This window comes from Homalodisca vitripennis, chromosome 3, assembly GCF_021130785.1.
Source record: "Homalodisca vitripennis isolate AUS2020 chromosome 3, UT_GWSS_2.1, whole genome shotgun sequence".
In the NCBI taxonomy this organism is placed as follows: domain Eukaryota; kingdom Metazoa; phylum Arthropoda; class Insecta; order Hemiptera; family Cicadellidae; genus Homalodisca; species Homalodisca vitripennis.
Genome location: NC_060209.1, coordinates 131,378,344 through 131,400,402, shown reverse-complemented (window position 1 = coordinate 131,400,402; position 22,059 = coordinate 131,378,344). Strand labels below are relative to the sequence as shown.

Sequence of the window (22,059 nt, the reverse complement as noted above, 5' to 3'; positions counted from 1 at the left end):
TCGCTTGGGTTTATTCCTTCCAGCCTGGACTCTTGCAGTTTGTCAGTTACCACCTAATTATTTTAATCTTGAGTGGCTATCCATTGCAACTTTTTTAGTTTTTTAATGACTTGGGTTATCTTTACCTGAAGAAGAGGATAGATTTCAAACCACGAAACGGTGTTGTAATATAATTATATTGTGTAAAACTCGTAGCATTTGTTAGAAAAATTGTTTGTGAATTTAAGATGATTTAAAAAGTGAGTTTACAAAGATCTGGTGGATTAATACATTTCGGTTTGTTGATGTTGTAATGATGTGTTATATGCAGTGGCAACATGTAATACACATGGGTAGTATGGTAAGATATTTCTCAACTTTCAATGTCATCATAAAAAAGATCTTAACTATAGAATTTATACTTTTGTATGACAATGTATTTTAGTGGAAATTATATCAGAATTAGGTTCTTTAAGTATACGGGATACTAAGGCTCTTAGGATACCAAAATTAATTTAAAATTAAAAACAAATATATAAATTCGAAGATCAGACAAGATCTTGTTACCAATCAGATTATCAGTAAGAGGCTTACACATATCTTCTATCAGAACTTATACGTTCTTTCCCTACTAAATCCATTTCTTAGTTGTTAGTTCATCTAAATCTAGTAATAACTTATTCGAGGTAGGCTCACAAGTTTTCTGAAATGAAATTAAAGTAATTATTAAGTATTTAGTTAAAATCTACTTTATATTGTAAAATCTTTTAACAGATTTATCTTTAAAACAACAGTGGTATATAAAGTATTACATAATTAGTAAAGAGAACATATTAAGTATCATACAAAAATACATTACTACAAAGATAAAATTATATTTTTACTGTTATTAAAACGGATAACATCACTGTCAGTTTGTTTTACTATTTCTAGAATGTAATTACACTACACGAAATTTTAATGAACGGAAAACTCGAAGTTAAATGTATAAAACGAGTGAAGAAACTGAACAATTTTGAACAGACTAAACAAAAAAAGTAAATTATGTTGATTACCTCACCCTTAGTAATAATTCTTGCAACGTTTCTAAGCACGTGCGTGAACGAAAAATTGATTCGTGTCTCGGTTAATAAATAATTTGACCGCGCCAATTTGCAATTCACCAACTAATTTAAGCTTTAGGAGCCCGAGGTCGAGGTGGACACCCCTCAAGGTGCAGAGACAGCCAGCTTTGACAGGTTTTTTTGTTTAAAAAATATAATTTAATTCAATCTAATCCCCGGTTTTAAAACTAACGTGATCCTATTCAGACAGCAACTAAGGTGCACCACATTTATAAATGGTAATAGCATCTTCTGTAAAAAAGCACCATAGTATAATTCCTCTAAAATTAACCAAATTAAGTCCTAAGAATTATTGGAAGGATCTCACCCATACAGCCACGGAGCCACCGGAACAACTGCGCTCGTCTTTTGAGCGACTCCCCCGACCTTTGATAACCGGCGTCAGTAGCGCCCTCTATCATGCAAGACAACTATGCCTATCTGACCAACTGCTAACTAACTGTTGTGCCTTCGGCACATTCTTTTATTCCGAAAATCCGACATAACATTCATGAGGCAAAATGAAATATGTGACTTCTGGTTGGTTGCACTACGAAAATGTCGATCTTTTTAAGTTTTTAAATTAAGCAAATATGGTTTTATATGTAGGAATAATGACTATTTTACGTAAGGAAATTGGCCATACCACATTTTCTTATCATTAAAAATGTTGTACAATAATATGTCAATCCCTCACAAATTTCCAGTTAAACTTTGTTTTTAACCTTGTTCGAAATATACAATGGCAATCATTAGGAGTGTGATCGTAAGAAATAATTAGAAACGAGTATATTTTGAAGTGTTGAGTATATTTCATTAACCTCTTAGTTTTGTTTGTCACCAATAACTTACCTCATTTAAATTTCTTAAATTCAAAATTAGGCGTGTAAAATTAGGAACGATTTATAATTTCTAACAAACACACACAAACTTATATTGTGCCAAAACATTAGCATAGAACTTAAACAAAAGTGGAATACTACTCGTATGTAGGATAGCACAACAATAAAGGCTGTATGTAATGTCTCTGTTGAATAGCCTCGGCACGTGGCAGTCAGTCGTTCAGAAGTTATAGTCCCACATGGCTAGACTTGAGATTCCTGCTGTTGTAAGTATAACAAGCTGGGATACTATTCGTATGTGGGATAGCACAACAATAAAGGCTGTCTGTAATGTCTCTGTTTAATGGCCTCGGCACGTGGCAGTCAGACGTTCAGAAGTTATAGTCCCACATGGCTAGACTTGAGATTCCTGCTGTTGTAAGTATAACAAGCTGGGATACTATTCGTATGCGGGATAGCACAACAATAAAGGCTGTCTGTAATGTCTCTGTTTAATAGCCTCGGCACGTGGCAGTCAGACGTTCAGAAGTTCTAGTCTCACATGGCTAGACTTGAGATTCCTGCTGTTGTAAGTATAACAAGCTGGGATACTACTCGTGTGTGGGATAGCACAACAATAAAGGCTGTCTGTTAATGTCTCTGTTGAATTGCCTCGGCACGTGGCTGTCGATCGTTGAGAAGTTATAGTCCCACATGGCTAGACTTGAGATTCCTGCTGTTGTAAGTATAACAAGCTGGGATACTACTCGTGTGTGGGATAGCACAACAATAAAGGCTGTCTGTAATGTCTCTGTTGAATTGCCTCGGCACGTGGCAAATGGGGGATAAACATATTGTTGTAAACGTAACCATTTTAGTGAATATCTCAAATTTACTCTTTTGTTTATAGATATTTACAACTTGTAACTTAATTAAATGTTTTTAAAAATAGTGACATAATAATTCATTCGTCGATGACAATTTACCACTTGGGTGGAAGCAGTGGTGCACCCAGAAATCTTTTCCGTGGGGTGTCCGGTTCATCGTTAAGTCGGGGGTATGGAAACAACCCCTGGAAGAGGGACAGGAACAGGGATACTCCCCAGAGAAATAATGTGTCCTAAAATGGCTATTTTCTAGTATTTTTGTCAAATAAAAGGAGGGAAAAGTGATGGTGTCACAGTGTTTGTAAATAAAAATAACACTAAAAACTTGAATTTTTTGAAATTATACTTTAGTAATGGTTATTATTAACGTCATGTATATTATAAAAAGTAGGTTCAAAGATATATGTAGCGAAAATTAAATATTTAAAAAAATTGCACCTATAGTTGAAACTTTGAAGTTTTTGCAAATCAAGACAAAAGAGGATTGTGTCTATTCAGATAACATCATCAATTCCAGGTCTATAAAACCCTGATTATTCTTCCAGTGTTTCAGCTTCCTCTTCTTAGTTCTTGCTGCTACTCTGGCATTTTTATCATCTCATCATATTTGATCAAATTCCTTTAGCAAAAACTTCATATTTCAAAAGTTGTATTAGTATAAGAATCACAAATGAAAAAATCAACCTTATGCCATATAACGTTGTAAAATTTAATTGGATGGCTTAGCAAATGTGAATATACGTGTTTTGTATATCCAACTATTCATAAAATAATAAAAATCAAGAAAATATATAAAATGGAAAATCTATTTTAATGACATCAGACTGTCTTTAACTAAAACAAAATTTAATCATTACATTAACAAAATATGTAACGTAATAGTTAAGTTTAAATCACAAATCAAGAGTACAGCTAAATATTGATGTCTACTCTCTGATTAAAAACTAATAGAGCTCCAATAATAGGAATTATATTAACATTTAGCTTGTTCATTTCTGAATTTTTACATTTATAACTGTTTACTAACAATAACCTCCATGATATATCAATGACAACGAGAATAATATCGGTTTTTGGCACTTTTCAACCAAACTCCAACTTTTAACATTCGTGATTCGGACACTTGTGATTCGTTAATGATTAAGTGTTTATACAAGATATAGCAAGAGTGCTGTAATTGAGTATGTAATGTTTTAGAATCTTAGAATAGTATGTGAATAATTCTTGACTGGGAGATCCTCAAAATTCGGCATTGGTCACGTCATTAAACACCTAATTTTGTAAAACTTTTTAACGCAGATTAAATTGAACACGTTTTGTTAATTTACCACAACCGGCAACTGCTAGTTTTAACGCGCAAATCGTGACACTGCCCAGGTCTATTTTGCCTCGTAGTAAAACCGAATATGGGATTAACTAATAAACTAATATGGAATTGATTTATAAAATAAAATAATATTTGGAGGGGGCGGATCCGTTCGTCCTCCCCCCGTCGGAGCGCCTCTGGGTGAAAGTACGTAAAATAGAGATTTTGTACTTAAACTTACTTTTAATGTTAATCACACTATTTATTACTAAATATATACTTAATTTATATTTTTTAACCTGGTACTAACAGTGACGTAGTCTTATTCGGCTTCTAATAACGACCGAAAAATGTATTCTTCCATTATTTATTTTTCGTTTTAAATAAACGATACGCCATGAAACTTTTATTTGTTTTTTAGATTTTCTTATATATACCTTTAAACTACCGGTTTTCATTATGTTTTGTAACAATACATTAATTAGATCTAAAACTCATTTGATACACTATTGCCATAAATAGTTAACTTAGATTCTGAATTGTTACTATGCTGGTGTATTTGATAAAACATATTTAATTAAATCATAATACTGATTATTAGAAAACAGATAAGTGGAAAGCAATACATTATACGACATATGTTTGTTTTTTATAGTATTTATACATAACATATGTATGTACACGATCAAACTTCACATGATGGTTGTTAAAATCATTATGTTACTTATCAAAAACGTACAGGAAGTGTATGATTCCATGTTTTTCGTGTTCAAACTTGGACATTATTAATTCTAATAATGTATTTATTATTTAGTGTTATAAATTCAGAGGAATGTTTGTCTCACTATGACCCTACATTGAAAATTTTATTCCAAATTTTAATACTACAAGTAATACGCTAATTACTTTTTATTATGATAACTATTGCATAATAAGTAATATAATAGTTTCTTATGTAACACTTGGTACTTTGAAGCACAAATTAATAATTTAGCTCTGAAAACTAATTATTTGGTAATACAAACTCTTCTATCTATAAAATGTTATTACTGTGATAATATTAAATATACAAATCATATCTTAATGCACTACAGAAAACAGAATCTATCTATCTGTAAATTCGATAATATTCCATCTTCGGCCAGAATATAATAAATGCGAGCTTGACCTGGGGTCAGCGTTCGTACAGTTTACAGGCTGTATTCCTCGGGGATCTTATACTCCGATTAAATAAATTCGCTAGCAACCTTCGTGCCCACACCGCTTTTGTTTATTTTCAATGATGATTTATGAAATTTTGCACATTGACGCCTGTCAGAACCTAAAGATTTTGAATAAATAATAAAGAATAAAGACTACTCCGCCGATGTAGGTCTATTAATATACACATAGGACTTCTCTACCTGAAGGTACTGATGATAAGAGTTTTTAATCTAGGAAAGTTACAAACACATTTTAGAATAATTTCAGATCTTCAAAATCTTAAAAACATATTTTAATATATTTGTTTTGTAATACTTCAGATAGTTTTTATTATTCTTGAAAGTTTCTTGCGACCACAGCTTATGAGCTAAAACACGGAGTGGGGTCAAGCATTCAAACTTTCAATACATGTTTTCTGGATAAAGTGCTGAAATAAGTAAATCCCATTTACATTATGAGTTACAAAATATCCCTTATTATAAGATTGCAGTATTCACTTAACTTGATCACATCAGTTTTTTGAGGTATTTGAAAAACATTCCTGTAATCGCTTCAAAGTAAAAATCTAGTCTACATAAATCCCTTATTTCACATAAATGCTATTGTTTTCTTATTACATAAACTCGTTCATCATTATTCTTAGTAATCCATGTAGCGAATGCATGTAGAGGCTGATTTAGGTTTACAAACACTTGCCACGGCAAACCCAACAATATATTAACAACGTACTAGGCTAATTATTGTGAATATTTTTTGAACAGTTATTTTTCACCTCTTGTTTTTGAAAACAGTATATAACAATAAATAATTGTTTATATAGACTAGATTTATCATCCACCATATCAAAGATTGCTTTTGAAGATGGTTTACTCGAGAGCTATTGCAGAGTGCAGTACTTGTGATAACTAGGCCGCGAGCCTTGGTTCAATCGCAGGTTAAGGAATGTATCTTGCTGCATAGCAGAATTAAAACGAATTGTTCAAACTTTATTATGTAATTTGTACATAAAACTTAGAAAAGTTAGGTTATGTTTGGTTTTGTAAAATATTTTATGTTAAATTCCAATCTGTAGAGAACCTCTCGATTTAATGTTGCAGACGTATGTTGTTTGAGGGGTTTTGTTGTAAAACATCACTCTATGATAAATATACATATATGAATGTTTGTATGCATGTCCTTTATAGAATCGTACTCTATTTGACCAATTATTATGAAAATTTGTATGTATATGTATTTTTCCACAGAGAAGGTTTGTATGCTATGCCCACTGATGTAACTCGCCACCAGGTGGCGCTGCAAAAGATACAAGTTTTCAAAGTGCCTGCTCACTATAAACTGCAATTAAGAGACAGTAATGTATTTAAATAGCCAAATACTAATTGAAGGCTCTAAGTTATGATGCATATTTGTCTTTAAGATAAATTTCTGGTTCAACTTAAAGTTTGAGTCTTAGACCACTTTAAAGTACATGTACGTGTACAATGGCTATAAACATACACATATTTTCTTGATCGTGACAACAAGGCAAACTCTACATCGGCGTTGGAAATGTAATTCACCTCAACCAGAAGTACACATACACGGACAAAGCTTACAAAAAGCGTGTGAAGCCGCGAGCAACAGATAGTATTTTATATAAGAGTATCTGAGTATATATGGACAAAGTTTATGGTGGTTAGGATACTTAACGTTTATAAAACCTTGTATTCACAATCCCGCTAAGTATATCTTTTGGTCTTTCTTTTACTACTAAGTGAAACAAACAGTATCCCCAAATATTATCCAAAGAACGCTTAATTGAAAATATTAATAAGGCTATCTGGCTAATCTGACTTTGTGATTGTTCTGTCTAAAACAATCTTTAATATGTTATTTTTTAAGAATTTATAAAAAGTAAAACAATTAAGTTTATAAATATATTATTGTCTGAGAGTTTGCGAACTTATCGAAGGGTTGTAAAACTGACATTTCTCTGTCTGTTTGTCCGCTCGACATCGCGAGTACGTACTTACCTATTGTAGACTTGGAATTTAGGGGTATGTCACTCCATGGAGTTTTAGTGATTTTATGATTAGGTGTGTATTATGTTTCTTGTGGGATTTTAATCACACTTTTAAAACTATTTTACATTATGTTTCACCATCCACCTCCACCTATATGACGTGTTAAGTTATTAACTTCATTGGATATTAATTATAATCAATTAAACACTAATAATTACTAATCACTAATAATGATCACTAATAATGAAATCAGAGGAATGTTACACTGTCTGTTGAACTTTTCAGAGAAGTCGTAATGTATTAGAACCTAAAATGAAATGTCTTAGCAATAAAAATGTTATTTTTATTTCCGAAAAGTTTTGGAAGTGAGTACCTACATTTTTTAGTTTGCAAGTCAATTATACAACAAGAAGTATTCTCGATTCTTAACGTTTTATTAGGAATTATTGAGATTATTATAAATAAGATAAGTATAAAAGTGTTAAACACGAACATATCTCAATTTGTCAAGGATACGAGTAGATGTTGTTGACGAGTAAATTACGTAAATACGGTTTGAGACTACGCGTGCCGCGATGGACATATTTTCGCAAGCGGGTCACAGGCCACGCCTCTGGTTTTGTTTGAAATCTCATTGTTTCATGTCGTTAGGGAATCCTTCAAAAAGTAACAAGAGCTTTCTCTCCAACATTCTGTTTGTAACACTTAGCTTAGCAATATCGTGGGTTCCTGTAAGAGTTTTTGAGGAAACGAAACATTTTTTTGGACTAGGAAAATTTCATTTTACGTGTATCCCCAAATGTAAACCTATTTAAGCACCAATTTTTAATTTAATAGCGATTACTTCTACAAAACGAATGAGAAAGAACTTTATTAAAAAAAATGCATAAGACTACTTTAGCAATTTCCTTTAGAAATATCAAAAAGAGATTGTTATTTTACATCCCCGTTGACAATTTTATAATATCAACTATAATTATATTTTTAATTTACTTAATGATATATTTATTATACAACTTTTTACAGATAATATATATGTAAAAGCTGTAATATGAATTACTCTATAGATATAAATTTTACATAATAAAGTTTTTAGCGTTTATCAGAAAATATATTAGATTATTTACTTTTAACTTTAAAGTTTCACAAGGTAAATATTAATATTATAGACTTCCTTAAAAAATTTTAATAATTTATTTAAATGCTTTTGAAACTTCAAAAGGTTTTCTGTTTTGAAATCGCCATGCTTCTATAGTCTCTTACAATCGTGCTTTTTTTGTTAAATTTCTCTTTTTTCATTTTCATAATATTAACAGATAAAGAGTTTTTTTAACGTTTTTCGACTTAAATCCTAGAACATATACTGCATTATTGGCCCCTATTGTCTTCTTTAAAGCGTTGTGTAAAACAGTATGTGACAAAAAGCTGTATATTGACTTATTTGGCCTGTCTTTTACATTTTAAGCCAGGCCTTAAGAACACCTCTCTGTCTGCATGCAAGTTTCTGGTTGACAGATGAAATGTGTTTCAAACAATTTCAGATATTTATGCCTTTTTATGAATTTCCAGTAATTTGGCATTTATCCAAGGCACGACTGAAAAAGCATAGCTTTTCTCTGCTTTAGGACAGCTTTTATGTTGTAAGGTTTACGTTGGCTGATAACCAGTTAGCTGATTAACTGAAATATAACCCTATAACCCAATTGTTGAGACCTTTTATTATAGTACATAGTATTCCGCATTATACTTTTCCTGTAGTAATCTGTAAGAATATTTCTCATCGAATCTTTAAATTACAAAGGAAAAAAAAAAAAAAAAAAAAAAAAAAAGTATTAGTTTTACTATCCCTTGCGATACCAAGGAAAAACGTATGTTGCTATCGTGTAATTTTCGTAAAATTGTAAATTCATTAGTTGGAAATAAGCTTTATAATCATCATCAGACAACAGCCGGAACCACTATTCTAATTACTGTCGACATCATTAAAACATGATCTTCATGGTAGTTAAGAATATGTGTGTTGATTTAACATCACGATTTGTCCTTTAACCGAAACATCAAACCGTGTGATCCTTTTTCAGTTGACTTTGAATAATGGTAAAAATATGTTAGTACTCGGATTTAAACAATAAATAATAATTGTTTACAACTAAGTAACTACTCAACCTCTGTAGTTAGAGAAGAATTCACTTTTATTTCATGTACCATCAAATGATACTGAAAGATCACGTAGGTGTAGAATTTAAGACACGTTCCGTCCCTTTTCTAAGTGGTGCTTTGGGCTGAATGTAAACACCCCTTAGACTCAATTTCCAGACTATAAACAATCCCTTATCTGCTGAGTTCTTGAGTTGCATGGTTGATTGGATGTTTAAACTTGAAATTTAATACAGCAGCTACTAAATTTATTTTTATAAAGAGAGTGTACTGACAAATTTGTAGCTAGGTTTTTTATTATTATTATCTTTTAGCCCTGGGTCTAGAGATTAAATTTATATAACATATGTACTAATTTATGAAATGTATTATGAATTATATCCCACTACTTTTGCGTAAAAATTTCAAATGGTATCCCGCCCTTGTTTTTGTCTGTCTGCGCGATAAATCTTGATATTAAATATTGCTTATTCCCCTTGGCCATAAAATAACATTATTTTGGGGTCAAAACTTGAAATGGTATCCCGCTCTTCTGTTTGTCTGTCTGAGTGATAACTCTTGATAGCAAGGTTCTGGAGATCTGAATCTTGGTATAGAGATTTCACTTGGCCATTAAAGAACATTATTTTGGGGTCAAAAGTTGGAATGGTATCCCGCTCTTCTGTTTGTCTGTCTGAGTGATAACTCTTGATAGCAAGGTTCTCGAGATCTGAATCTTGGTATAGAGATTTAACTTGGCCATAAAAGAACATTATTTTGGGGTCAAAACTTGAAATGGTATCCCGCTCTTCTGTTTGTCTGTCTGAGCGATAACTCTTGATAGCAAGGTTCTAGAGATCTGAATCTTGGTATAGAGATTCCCCTTGGCCCGTAAAAGAATATTATTTTGGGGGCAAAGGTTGAAATGGTATCCCGCTCTTCTGTTTTTGTCTGCCTGAGCGATAATTCTTGATAGCCAGGTTCTAGAGATCTGAATCTTGGTATAGAGATTCCCCATAGCCTGTAAAAGAATATTATTTTGGGGTCAAAAGTTGAAACAGTATTCCGCCCCTCTATTTTTGTCTGTCTGAGCGATAACTCTTGATAGCAAGGTTCTAGAGATCTGAATCTTGGTATAGAGATTCCCCTTGGCCCGTAAAAGAACATTATTTTTGGGTCAAAGGTTTAAATAGTATCCCGCTCTTCTGTTTTTGTATGTCTGAGCGATAACCTTGATAGCAAGGTTTTAGAGATCGGAATCTTGGTATAGAGATTCCCCTTGGCTCATAAAAGAACATTATTTTGGGGTCAAAGGTTGAAATAAGTATCCCGCCCTTCTGTTTTTCTGTGTGAGCGATAACATTTGATATCATGGTTCAAGAGAGTTGAATCTTGGTATAGAGATTCGCCGTGGCTCATAAAAGAACATTATATTGGGGTCAAAGGTTGAAATGGTATCCCGCCCTTCTGTTTTTCTGTGTAGCGATAACGTTTTTCAATAGATTTGAATCTTCTTATATAGATTCGCCGTTTCCCATAAATTATTACTATTTTGGGGTCAAAAAGTCAAATGGTGTCTTTCCGATAAATCTTTCGTAATGTTCTGCGGGCCATTCAATACTCAGTAGTACCGGTTTATTTTCTTATTGGAGACATTATTATCCAATGGAACTTTTCCACTTAGCTAAAAAAATAATCGTTTAATAATCGTTGCGTAAATATAATGTTTTAATCTTGTAGGAAAATGAAAAGTAAGCGGTACCGAAAAAACAGAGTTTCGTTACTGATAAAATAAATACGAGCTGTCTCGATCTGTCATTATTCAGCGCTGTAAATATCAGAAAAAAGAAAAAACTCATATTTAATTTTAGTATCGTGCGAATTATCATCTTTGGTTATGTAATATTTTAACATCATTCTAATACTAAAATGTCAAACATTCGGACTGCGTGGTAGCATACTTAGCGATATTCAGTAGATACAATAGTTACACAGTACATAACTGTTATAATATGAGCTTAGTGATTTGCCCGTTCGTCCTATGTAAAGATTGCCTCAAAGAAATTGCCACCGCCACACAGTTTAGCTGGCACATAATCCTCATACAGACACGAGTCTGTACTCCTGTACATTCAAAGTTATGTTCCTGTACAATATGAAATAATAATGTAAAACATTTAAGTTAAATGCGTTGTTGATAAAGAACTCACGAATCTTTATTAAAATTATTTACTTTGTGGCGTTCAGGAAATGTTCCTGAACAATAAACAATACAATTAAAAATTACAATTTTTATAATTTAGGGAATACTTTTTCTTTGCTTGAGCTAGAAAAAACTACTGCACTAGTATGTTTTCATAAATTAAAATTAAATACTTAAAGTCAATCGTTCGCACATTTATTAAAACTTAGGGTTTTAAATAACATTGTCTTTATTTAAAACCGCTTTTCCCCATGTCCACGCTTAGTTTGGTGCTTATTGTAATTATGAGTACTGTATTTTAAGGCAAAATTTGGGGATCAGCTTCATTTGTAAAATTTGCAGATTTGTTCGTGACAGGGAACAAAATTCTCGCGCTCTTAAGGATGTTTTCGTTTTTAACCAGGATACAAAGAAGAATCTCATAGAATTCAAAAAGAAATGTTACGGACGGCTGTACCCCACCCGGCGGAGAGTGCAAGGATCGACGCCAAAGATAGTGTGTAACATGTTTAGTCGTGCAGTCACGATTGTGCCATTTGTCCAAACTTCTTCCCCTGCGGCATTTCATCCCGTGATTCAACAGATACGCTGCTCTGACAGCTAATTTTCAAACCAATGTTGTCTTATTATCTCAAGTCTCAGCATTTAATCTTTAATAACTATGTTAGTGATATTAAATGTTGGTGGATTAATGCCATCTATAAGGTAAATGGCTGAGCGTTGGTAAAGCCTATCACTCAAGGGACTGAACTAATTTTATTTATGTCTGTCTTTCCGCACGATGGTGCACGTCACTCCACGGGATTTGGCTGAGCGTTAGCGAAAATATTTACGTTGGTGTTATGAGTAACCATTATGGCAACGAGAGAATCACAGAATAAATACATGTGTAAACAAATTGCATGCAATCATATGACATGTTAAATATTATCAAATTTAGCCTATGAAATGCTTATAGACTTGAAATGCATGCAACTACAGCGAAGCGTGTTAGACGACACGTTGTGTGGCCTTCTGCTACCTGGTGTATGGTACGACTATTAGCTCATCATTATTTACCCTGAAAGTGTTACGAAGTGCTTAGTCTTGTCCTATTTAAAACTAGCTATGGATATTTCTGGATCACTTATAAAAGGTTAACGAACGTATTGTGAGTATGAAGCTGTACCTCATTGTCCAATTATACACACGAGTATTAGTTCTTGTGTGTGTGTGTGTTTTGTTGCGTTATTTAAATATAATAATAAATTATACCTCCTTCATAAGTTCTCAAAGTGCTTTTCCGGTATATTGATAGAATTACAGTCTACTCTTCATTCGCTATGTCATGACAGCTATTCGTTACAAGACATTAGATGTGTTTTCGAAAACTTAAAACTTAAACAATAATTAAATGTAGACTTTAGTATCACCTCTAGCACTATCATTCTTGAAAAATTCTTTTATATGTGTCTGATACATCAGTCCTCACAACAGCAAATCCATATACAAGAGTTAAACTGCCTAATCAACACATCCCTATTCAGTTCGTATATAAGGAAGCCTACTTCATCATAACTGCAAGAAAATTAAGTATAAAATGCCATGTAAGGTGTTCCCCAGGTGATTAATCTTTGGAATAATGGTACTTTGAGGGACAGAATCATGGTTCGAAAATATACTCGAAAATAAACAGTCATGCTCAACAACTCCAGTGAGTCCACTAAAAATGTAATGATCTTCTTCTGCAGCATTGAGCCCGAGATTATACCTCTGGCACTCTAGGGATGTAGATCACTTTGAGGTTTCAGTTCATCCAACGGCACTTCTTGATATTGAAAGCCAATACGTTTGCCGACATGCCGGAAAAGCCTCCTCTGTATGTCTTTCAGAACAATATTAACCAATATTAATTTTGATTTAGATTTATAATTTTTTCTAGAAGAGAACTTGTGTTGTCGTATTAGGAAAATGATTTTTCATTGGGTAGTGGTTTTAATATCATAATTATAAAGTCGTACTTGGAATAAATAAATGCTTGTGTGAGAATCTAGATGACGATCTAGACTTAACACTAGAGTATCAAACCAGAGTACCTTGGAAAGAAGTTGTCTTGGTATATTAAGACTAGACTACCACTTGGCTACGGAAATCCTGAATCTTGCACACGAACGTCTTTTCTTTACAACTCTCTTGCTTTATGACGAATTCCTTTGCAGGGCAAAGCATCTGATATTGTGTTCCTTAACTGATTGCATTTCAGACAAACAAAACGAAAAGTGCAATCGAATTAAATGTAAGATGAACTGTGTTTAATTTTACTTTGTGATATTACTTCGTTGATAAGAATCGATTTTTGAACATTACTGCATATATATGTATAAATAAACATTATCCTGACATTATTCAATGTATTCCATAAATACTATTAAGTAAGTAACTAAAGTATGATATAAAATACAACTATAAAAACTATAATAAAATAAAAAATGGTCAATGAATTTCTATTAATCTATTTGCAGTACGTTTCTTCAAGTTTTAGAATTTTTATGAGAAGTAGTTTTTGTACTTCAAGGGAACCTTCCGTCGTTCATATTATTATGAACCTGCCATATTAGATGTCCTCTGCAACATGATTCGCTCTGATAAGAGTTTTCATGGTCTGCCTCGAGTCATTATCTCTGCGACGTTACAAATAATTATCGTTAGTATAACAGGCCAACGTTTACGTTTCACAATCGTATTCTCAAGCTAGATTCAGTAGAATTGCCCATGCAGACTCATTTGGTTATTACTTGAGAATCTTAACAACTATATTAACACATTATGTTAAGATTTATTATATCCGATCCCGCCCAGCTTAATTACTGAAATCCAGATCAGTGTTATTTATCAAACACATACGTTTACATGAACTATTCATATTCAGGATATAGCATGCATATACCAGATAGCAGTGGCAGAAAAGGAACATCCAAAGAGTAAACATTTATGTCACTTTCAGCTGAATCTCAACAACTAAAATGGTAACTACATGCAATCAGTCTAACATGCATCAGTGTGCTACTTTTGCAACAAAACTTTTAAATATCTAAAAATAAATTGGTAACTAAGCTGCCATATTCGTCAGATATAAATTAGGTACATGCAGTTGCACAGGTACATCAGGTACATGCATACAGGTACATCATGTGCATGCATACAGGTACATCAGGTGCATGCATACAGGTACATAACAAAAGTACTATAACAATAAATAATAACAAGTGAATTTAACTTATAGCAATACAATACAGCGACAAGAAAGTTACCGATGATTGTAATATGGTAACAGGATCATCGACAAACACCTAACAATACGCTCAATGTAAGAGTATAAAAAAATAAAAAGCGATCTCGTATAAACCTAAACCTGTGAAGAAATACTAATATGAAACGCGACAAGGACGAAAATGAAACACATGCTTTGAATTACGAACGAATTCGCTACTGCATGCACTAAACTTCACCCTCACGCAATCATTGGCCAATGAGTCCATATGTGATACTAGGTGTCATCACCAACTCGAGAGACAAAATCAGATATTATAACGTACTTTCCTCTAGATGCCAGAGCACAGGCATCGCAGAAAAGATCGAGCCCCGAGGACTCGGATTTCCCCGGTTTGATCATCGGGAGAGGATAATTGAGTAGGTAATTTGTAGCATGGTGTCTCCTAAACAATAGGTCACGGGATCTCGTCCTTTAAGGAACTCGCAACTCGATTAGCGAGAGCAGCTCGGGACTTCTGATGTTCCCACTCAATAGTCTGTATAAGTAGGCTAGAGGTCAGCTACTTCACTAAGAGAGAGTCAAATCCCAACTAAGAGATAATACCGGCAACTGGAGCATCCAAAAAAGGAAAGCCAATTCTAACACCAACAAGTCTGCAGAATCTCCGCTGAATTGCTGCCAACCTTACACAATAATTACTGAGGTACGATACCCACACTATACTACAATATTCCAGCATTGCTGTACGAGGAAGTTGTAAATCAGAAGTATGAGAATAATGAGAATAATGGTTTATTCCTTCAAAAAAGTAAAAAAACATTACAAAAATAAAATTTTAGGAATAGCCTAATCACATGTCCTGTAGTGTGATTAGGTTTAACAAAATAAAATAAACTTAATAGTACTTTTTGAGTTCAGTTGCTTTAAATTACATGCTGGCCACTCTCCGAGGTGCCTGAAACTACAAATGAACTAAAAATAAAAATACAAAAAATATAACCAACATAGAAATAATTCGAACTACTTTTCCATATAATGTCAGAATAAAAATCTAATATTAACAGTAAAACAACATAACAATTAGTATCCTCTTTATAGAATTCGAATTAAAAAAACAAAAAACAAATTAAAAACATAACAGCAAACATAGTACATTGAAAACAAATCAACATTATAAACATATAAATAACTTCTGTCATAGAATGATCAATGCGCTATTAAGCACATTCAATATTACACAATGCATTTACATGCATTCAATAACACATAGTACATTATACATATATACAACAACCATTTATATACAATTGGTACATGAAACCAAATTAATTTTTAAATAAAATAAACAGTAACTTTTAACTTTAGCTAATGGCTCTATTAAAAAATCTAACATCATTTATCTCAATTAACCAGTCAAATACACTATTGCTGAAAAGGTTTAATTTATCTATTGGTCTAATATTAATAGGTAATTTATTAAAGAATTTTGGACCTACGTACTGAAAGCAGAGTCTAAATATTTCCTTTTTTACTTTTGGTACTCTAAAAATCCTTTTATTTACGTTTCTTGTTCCATATACAAGGAAGGTTGTACATTCATTGCCACTTCTTCTATAAAATAGTTTCAGTACTTTGTACACATATAAATGTTGAATAGGTAGAGATCTAATTTGTTGGAATAGGGGGAACGAGCTATCTCTGAGTTTTTTTCCTAGCATTATGCGCACTATATGATTTTGTGACACTAAGATTATCTTTTAGACTTCTGTACGCACCTCCCCAACAGATTATTTCGTACTGAAGTCATGACTGGACTAAAGAATAGTAGAGGTTTCGCAATAAAAATTTACCACACAATTGTTTTAAAAAGTATAGTTCTTGTGCTAAAAGGATCTCGCCCAAGACGGAATAAAAGCCCCATTGATCTTTTGGCATTCTTGCAAAAGTTATTGATACGTGGCTCGGGGATAGGTCACGGCTGAAGCATTCCAAGATGGTAAATGTCCACGCAACGTTCCAAACGTCCAGAGTCAATGAAGTAACTGTGAAAGATAGAGTGAGATATTCTGTGAAATATAAGGAGCTTGCACTTGAAGACGTTAAAGGACATCGCACTCTTTTCGGTACACTCCGCTTGACGACTCCTACAATCCTTAGGAACTGCCACCTCGTAAAAAGGCCACCTGTGAAAATGTTAGTATCGTCCGCGGAAAACAAGTATCCTCACCAAAACTGGCCGGATCACGTCGTTAATGTTGAAATTGAAAAGGTATGGGCCCAGTAGAGATACCTAGGAAACACCGGATGATCCTAACAACGACATAGAGATGCTCGAAGCAAAACGAACTGGGAGTTCCCTCACCTCAATGCAGCAGCTACTCAGACAACTGTGCAAGCAGCTTCCGAGTTTCACTAGAAGATGGGTTGTTCTTATCGAAGGCTGTGGCGTAGTCTAAATAGATGATGCTGCCCCCAAAGGCAAAAAAAGTCTACAGCGAGAATAGGTTTGTCGTAGTCGATTTTCCTGACCGGAATCTGTGCTGTACATCCATGAGATCTGGTTGAATGCCGAAGCAAGAAAGTTTACCACAAGACCTTAGACAGAGACGAGAGGATGACAATTAGTCTGTAAGATGTTTCATTGCTAACATCCTTAGACTTGGGGACACGAATCACATATACGGGTTTAAAGAGTTCAGGAACAACTCCAGCTCTAAGAGATATATTGCAGACGTAGGTGATGTGCGGAAATAGATCACTGTACATCATGAGAACAAAAAGAGGGATGCCGTCGGAGCCACAGTCCTTGGAACAGTCCAAACTCGGCGGCTCTTCAAAACTTCATCTTCACTTACTCTGCATCTGCTTACTTTGGCAGAGATCTGGAAAATAATAGGCTGGACAATGGGAATGTGGAGGAAGATATCAGAATAAATAAATTTGTAAATAAACTTAGAACGAACACAAGATATTTCGAGAAAGTTATTATATGAACACTTCAAAATTTGCATGAACCTAAGTATACAATAATGAGTTCAATGATGGTGTCCATCCCTGATTTGGTCACGGGGGTCCAACACTCATTAGATTGGCTGAATTCCACTGCTGTCTGCCTTGAGGCTGTAAATATTTATTTTCTATCTGACTGTGTGTCTACCTGTTTATTTACAGGACATTTTTATAACCAAATGAACTGTAGACTTGAAATTTTGCATGCAACCTCAACGAAGCCTGCTACGTGACACGTGGTGTGGCTTACTCCTACCTCGTTACGTATTAATTCAGATTCTGTTGGATTCTTAGCTAATAAATAATGACAATTATATTATACAACATTAATGAAATTGTATTTGAAATTATTATATAGTTTTATAGTGTCTCTCAATAAAAGCATACACAGTTTGTTTTTTACCAACCACTACGGCAAATGGGGAAATATTGCACGGTAAAATCGATAAATTACTGACTAATGTTCTTTAGTGATATCCAAACTTGTCCGTTAACGTTTTACAAATATGTTTTAATATGTTTCTGTTATTAGAAAATAAATCATAAACTTCATAAAAATAGAAAATATCGGCTTGAAGAAAGGTTTTAATCAGAATACCCGCGACGCAGAGTGGTTAGGCGGGTTTGACTACCGTGCTGTACTCGTATTGTTGTGGAGTTGTTCAAAGCCTTTGTTGTAGTCTTGCAGTATTGTGTTTTAGCTCATCACAACTGATGGCTCTTGATTAAATCCACAAAGTACACTAATTAGCAAACTTTTTGAAATAACAATTTCCTGGCTTTATGAGTTTTTGTTGTCTAAGGCACGTTAATGACGATGTTCTTTGATTCCGCCGGGCTCAGCTAATACCTTTAAAATACAAGGCTTCAGTGTTCGATACTGACGTCAGCCCATAAAGTTTACTCATGGCAAAAAGTAAATCAATACAGTACTATTCGGCGTTGAACATTATTAAAATTTATACCAATTCATCATAATTATTGCATTTGAGTATCATATCTTGGTGAGTAGGTGTGTTGGCAACAGTGGAGGGATCGGCACGTACAAGGTTAGGTTTATTACTCTATCCCTTATAACGAGGTAAATTACAAATTTACTTGATCAAGGCAACAAGGTAGACTCAACTACATTTTCTTGCATGACAAGAAGGCAATCTCAACAGTGGAGACGGAATAAAGCGTTGTTGAAAATAACCTAACAGTGTTCGAAATGAAATATCATTACAAAAAATAATACTTAAAATTTATTAAAGTAGTCAAAGTATGTGCATAGTGATGACATTTTCATTTATGGAAAATAACATCACGTAAATGTTCCCCACCAACATCCACACATGTCTGTGATCTTTTCTGGACATTTGCCAATTTGCCATTTCACGGCGTACCATGGACGTTGGTAATGCATTAAGCTCAGTTCTAATGCAGTTCTTCAAATCGGCAATGGTGTGAAGTTTCGTAAAAAAATTTTGCTATTAAGGTACTCCACAACCAAAGATCACAAGTAGTGAGATCCGGAGATCAGGATCACGTCAAAACGTGAAATGAGATGTTCCGTTAGAGTAATTGAGACATATGTCGTGTGCGCAATAGCTCCATCTTGCTGGTACCATAATGTGTCCATTTCTATTCTCAATTTTTAATGCAGAAGCCCAATTTCTGACATTGTTCAACCACCTTTTAATTTCTCAAAATCCAACTTCTTGACGAGGAGCATGGAATTTATTACGAAATGACCGTTGCGTAGCAATCATAGACTCATTATTTTTAAAGAAAAGTTCAATAACAAAAGTACGATGTTGAACTGTCTACTGCTCCATGATTACTGAAATGGCATCAGCTTTGTTTCTAATTGTTATAATAATCAAGACTCTAAACATACTAACAGCTGAGAAACATCTGTTTAAAAATTGTCAGGTTTTATTGGACCACCTTTATAATTCATTCCCTCCCATACGCAGAAAACCTAAAATAAAAGCCAGTCACAATATTGCATAACCTCTGATCCTCTTAACGATAAACTTCTGAATAATATATGCTTGATAGATGCATTTTTCCGTTCATCATGTTATACTATAAGTGTTTCTCATAAAAAGACTACAGAAACAAGTGCAAGTCAAATCATCCAAAAATGGATTAGGAGACTGGAATATCTTCCAATGGCTGTCACTAGAATGGCGGAGTGTTTAGTATGTTTGTAAAGTATATAACTATCAAGTCCTAATTCGTCAGCAACAAATTGCGTGTAAAGTCGTGGCTAACTGCTAGTTTATTTATACAGATAATGCTAACAACCCTTCATAGTCACGTTAATATACGAATATTTAATTGAAAATTGTGTGGTAAACAATTCGTTGAACATCGTGACTGGCTTGACATCGTAACTCTAATTAAGTTATTTAAAGTCAACACAGGATTTTGTACATTGTATCACATTTGTAAGTTTCCTCATGCCATAAATTGTAATATTTTTAAGTTTTAGATATTTTACAAAGTGTTTTGCTATAAAAGCTTTATTAATTTATATATTTTAATGGTTATAGTGTACAATACGGTGTTAAATGGTTATTGGTGTTTGCTTACTTTTATCTGCACTCACAATTTTCAATAGATCAGGATATGTTCCAGAATGTAAGGATGCTTTATTATAATCCAGGAGGGATAGGTTTACGGTTGCAAGACTAGGGTGACCATTAGGTGGTCGATTGGAGTAGAATATTGATAACTAGGGGGTAGACGTCCTCACCCTGTATTACACGCTTCGGTGGTTGCTCTGTACAGTGCCTTGTCAATACAGACCTAACCTGCGTAATAAAACTCTATCATACATCTGTAAAATATTCCAAAAAACATGTAAAATATCATTTAATTTTAATTAAGTGTTACTCCTCGTGTGTTGAAAATAGATACAAATTAAGGAAATGAGAATTTATTTTGAAGCAGAATATTTTGTAAGCATATGCCAATTTTAATTTGCTACGCTCTCATTTTTTTCATCCTCAACTTTTTATATTGGTGACATTTCAATTACTTTCGTAAGACATAGGCATTTTAAGGTTTCTAGATGTTAGATTAGCACAAAACTACTATCTATTTAAGAGAATTACCTAGTAGGTTGAAAGGATCATCTATTATTAAATGATGTTTCAAAACAATAAAAGATCGTTTGGTTAAAGAGCTGTATCCTATAAAATATTAATATAGCATATCTATTTTGAAAAAAAGGTTTTATATGTCTATGAAATATCATAAAAATGGATAACATTTATATTTTTTTTTTTGGCTCAAAAGTACAATAACTGTCGAAAGATATATATAAACATCAAGGAGGTGACAAAAACAATCAATAAAAACAAAACAGTATACTGTATGTTGTAGGTACATATAAAACACATGTGCCGAACTCTGTTGTCCTAACTTTCTCTCATTTTCAATGTAACATGTTGATGAAATTATCAGATTATTTTATATACATAAAAACGCTGTTGCTACGTTTATAAAATTACGTAAAAGGTTTAAAAGAACCATATACTAATAAATAATATTTCAAAAAAGTTTTCATTGTAGCCAAGTTTGAAAATTAATTCTCAGTGGTTTATGTGTAAGACTCACAACAATGTAAGCTCTGAATCTCAACTATCCGACACCGTATTGCTGGAGTTCGTATCAAAACATATCTCTCAGTGCATGATCACGCACAATTTATAATAATTTAGTAGAGGATTTTTTTTAAGGAGAGACCGATCCCCTTTTAAGCCTTAATCTGTCCGTCCTCATTGGCCACTGGCCTGTGCGACGATCTTATCCAACAGAATAAGAGGGAGAGTCGATACAGTACAAGGTCGATGGTACTGATAAAAAGTGCAACGGTTATAGACAGGACTTGAACCTGCGCTATCTCAGACCAAAAGTCCAACGACCTAGACTGCTCGGCTATCGACACTCCCGGATATATTCAGTCTAACGTGATCTTTTATTTACTATGTTTGTTTTAACTGTTATAAAAAATGTGAACATTTTGGAAAGGGACTTCATAGTCCCTTATGAAAAAGTATACCGACTGCCCATGTTAACACACACTACATCTAAATTCTGAATAGGTTTTAAGATGTGTTGGTTTTTATATAAAGTAACAGATTTTTTGCAATTTTATATTGTG

General features: G+C 33.4%; 1 protein-coding gene across 1 annotated transcript in view; it reads right to left on the bottom strand.

The window, feature by feature from the left end:
• Window positions 1-22,059, bottom strand: part of LOC124358356 — a 100,990-nt gene that overhangs the window by 60,547 nt on the left and 18,384 nt on the right. The window lies entirely within an intron of this gene.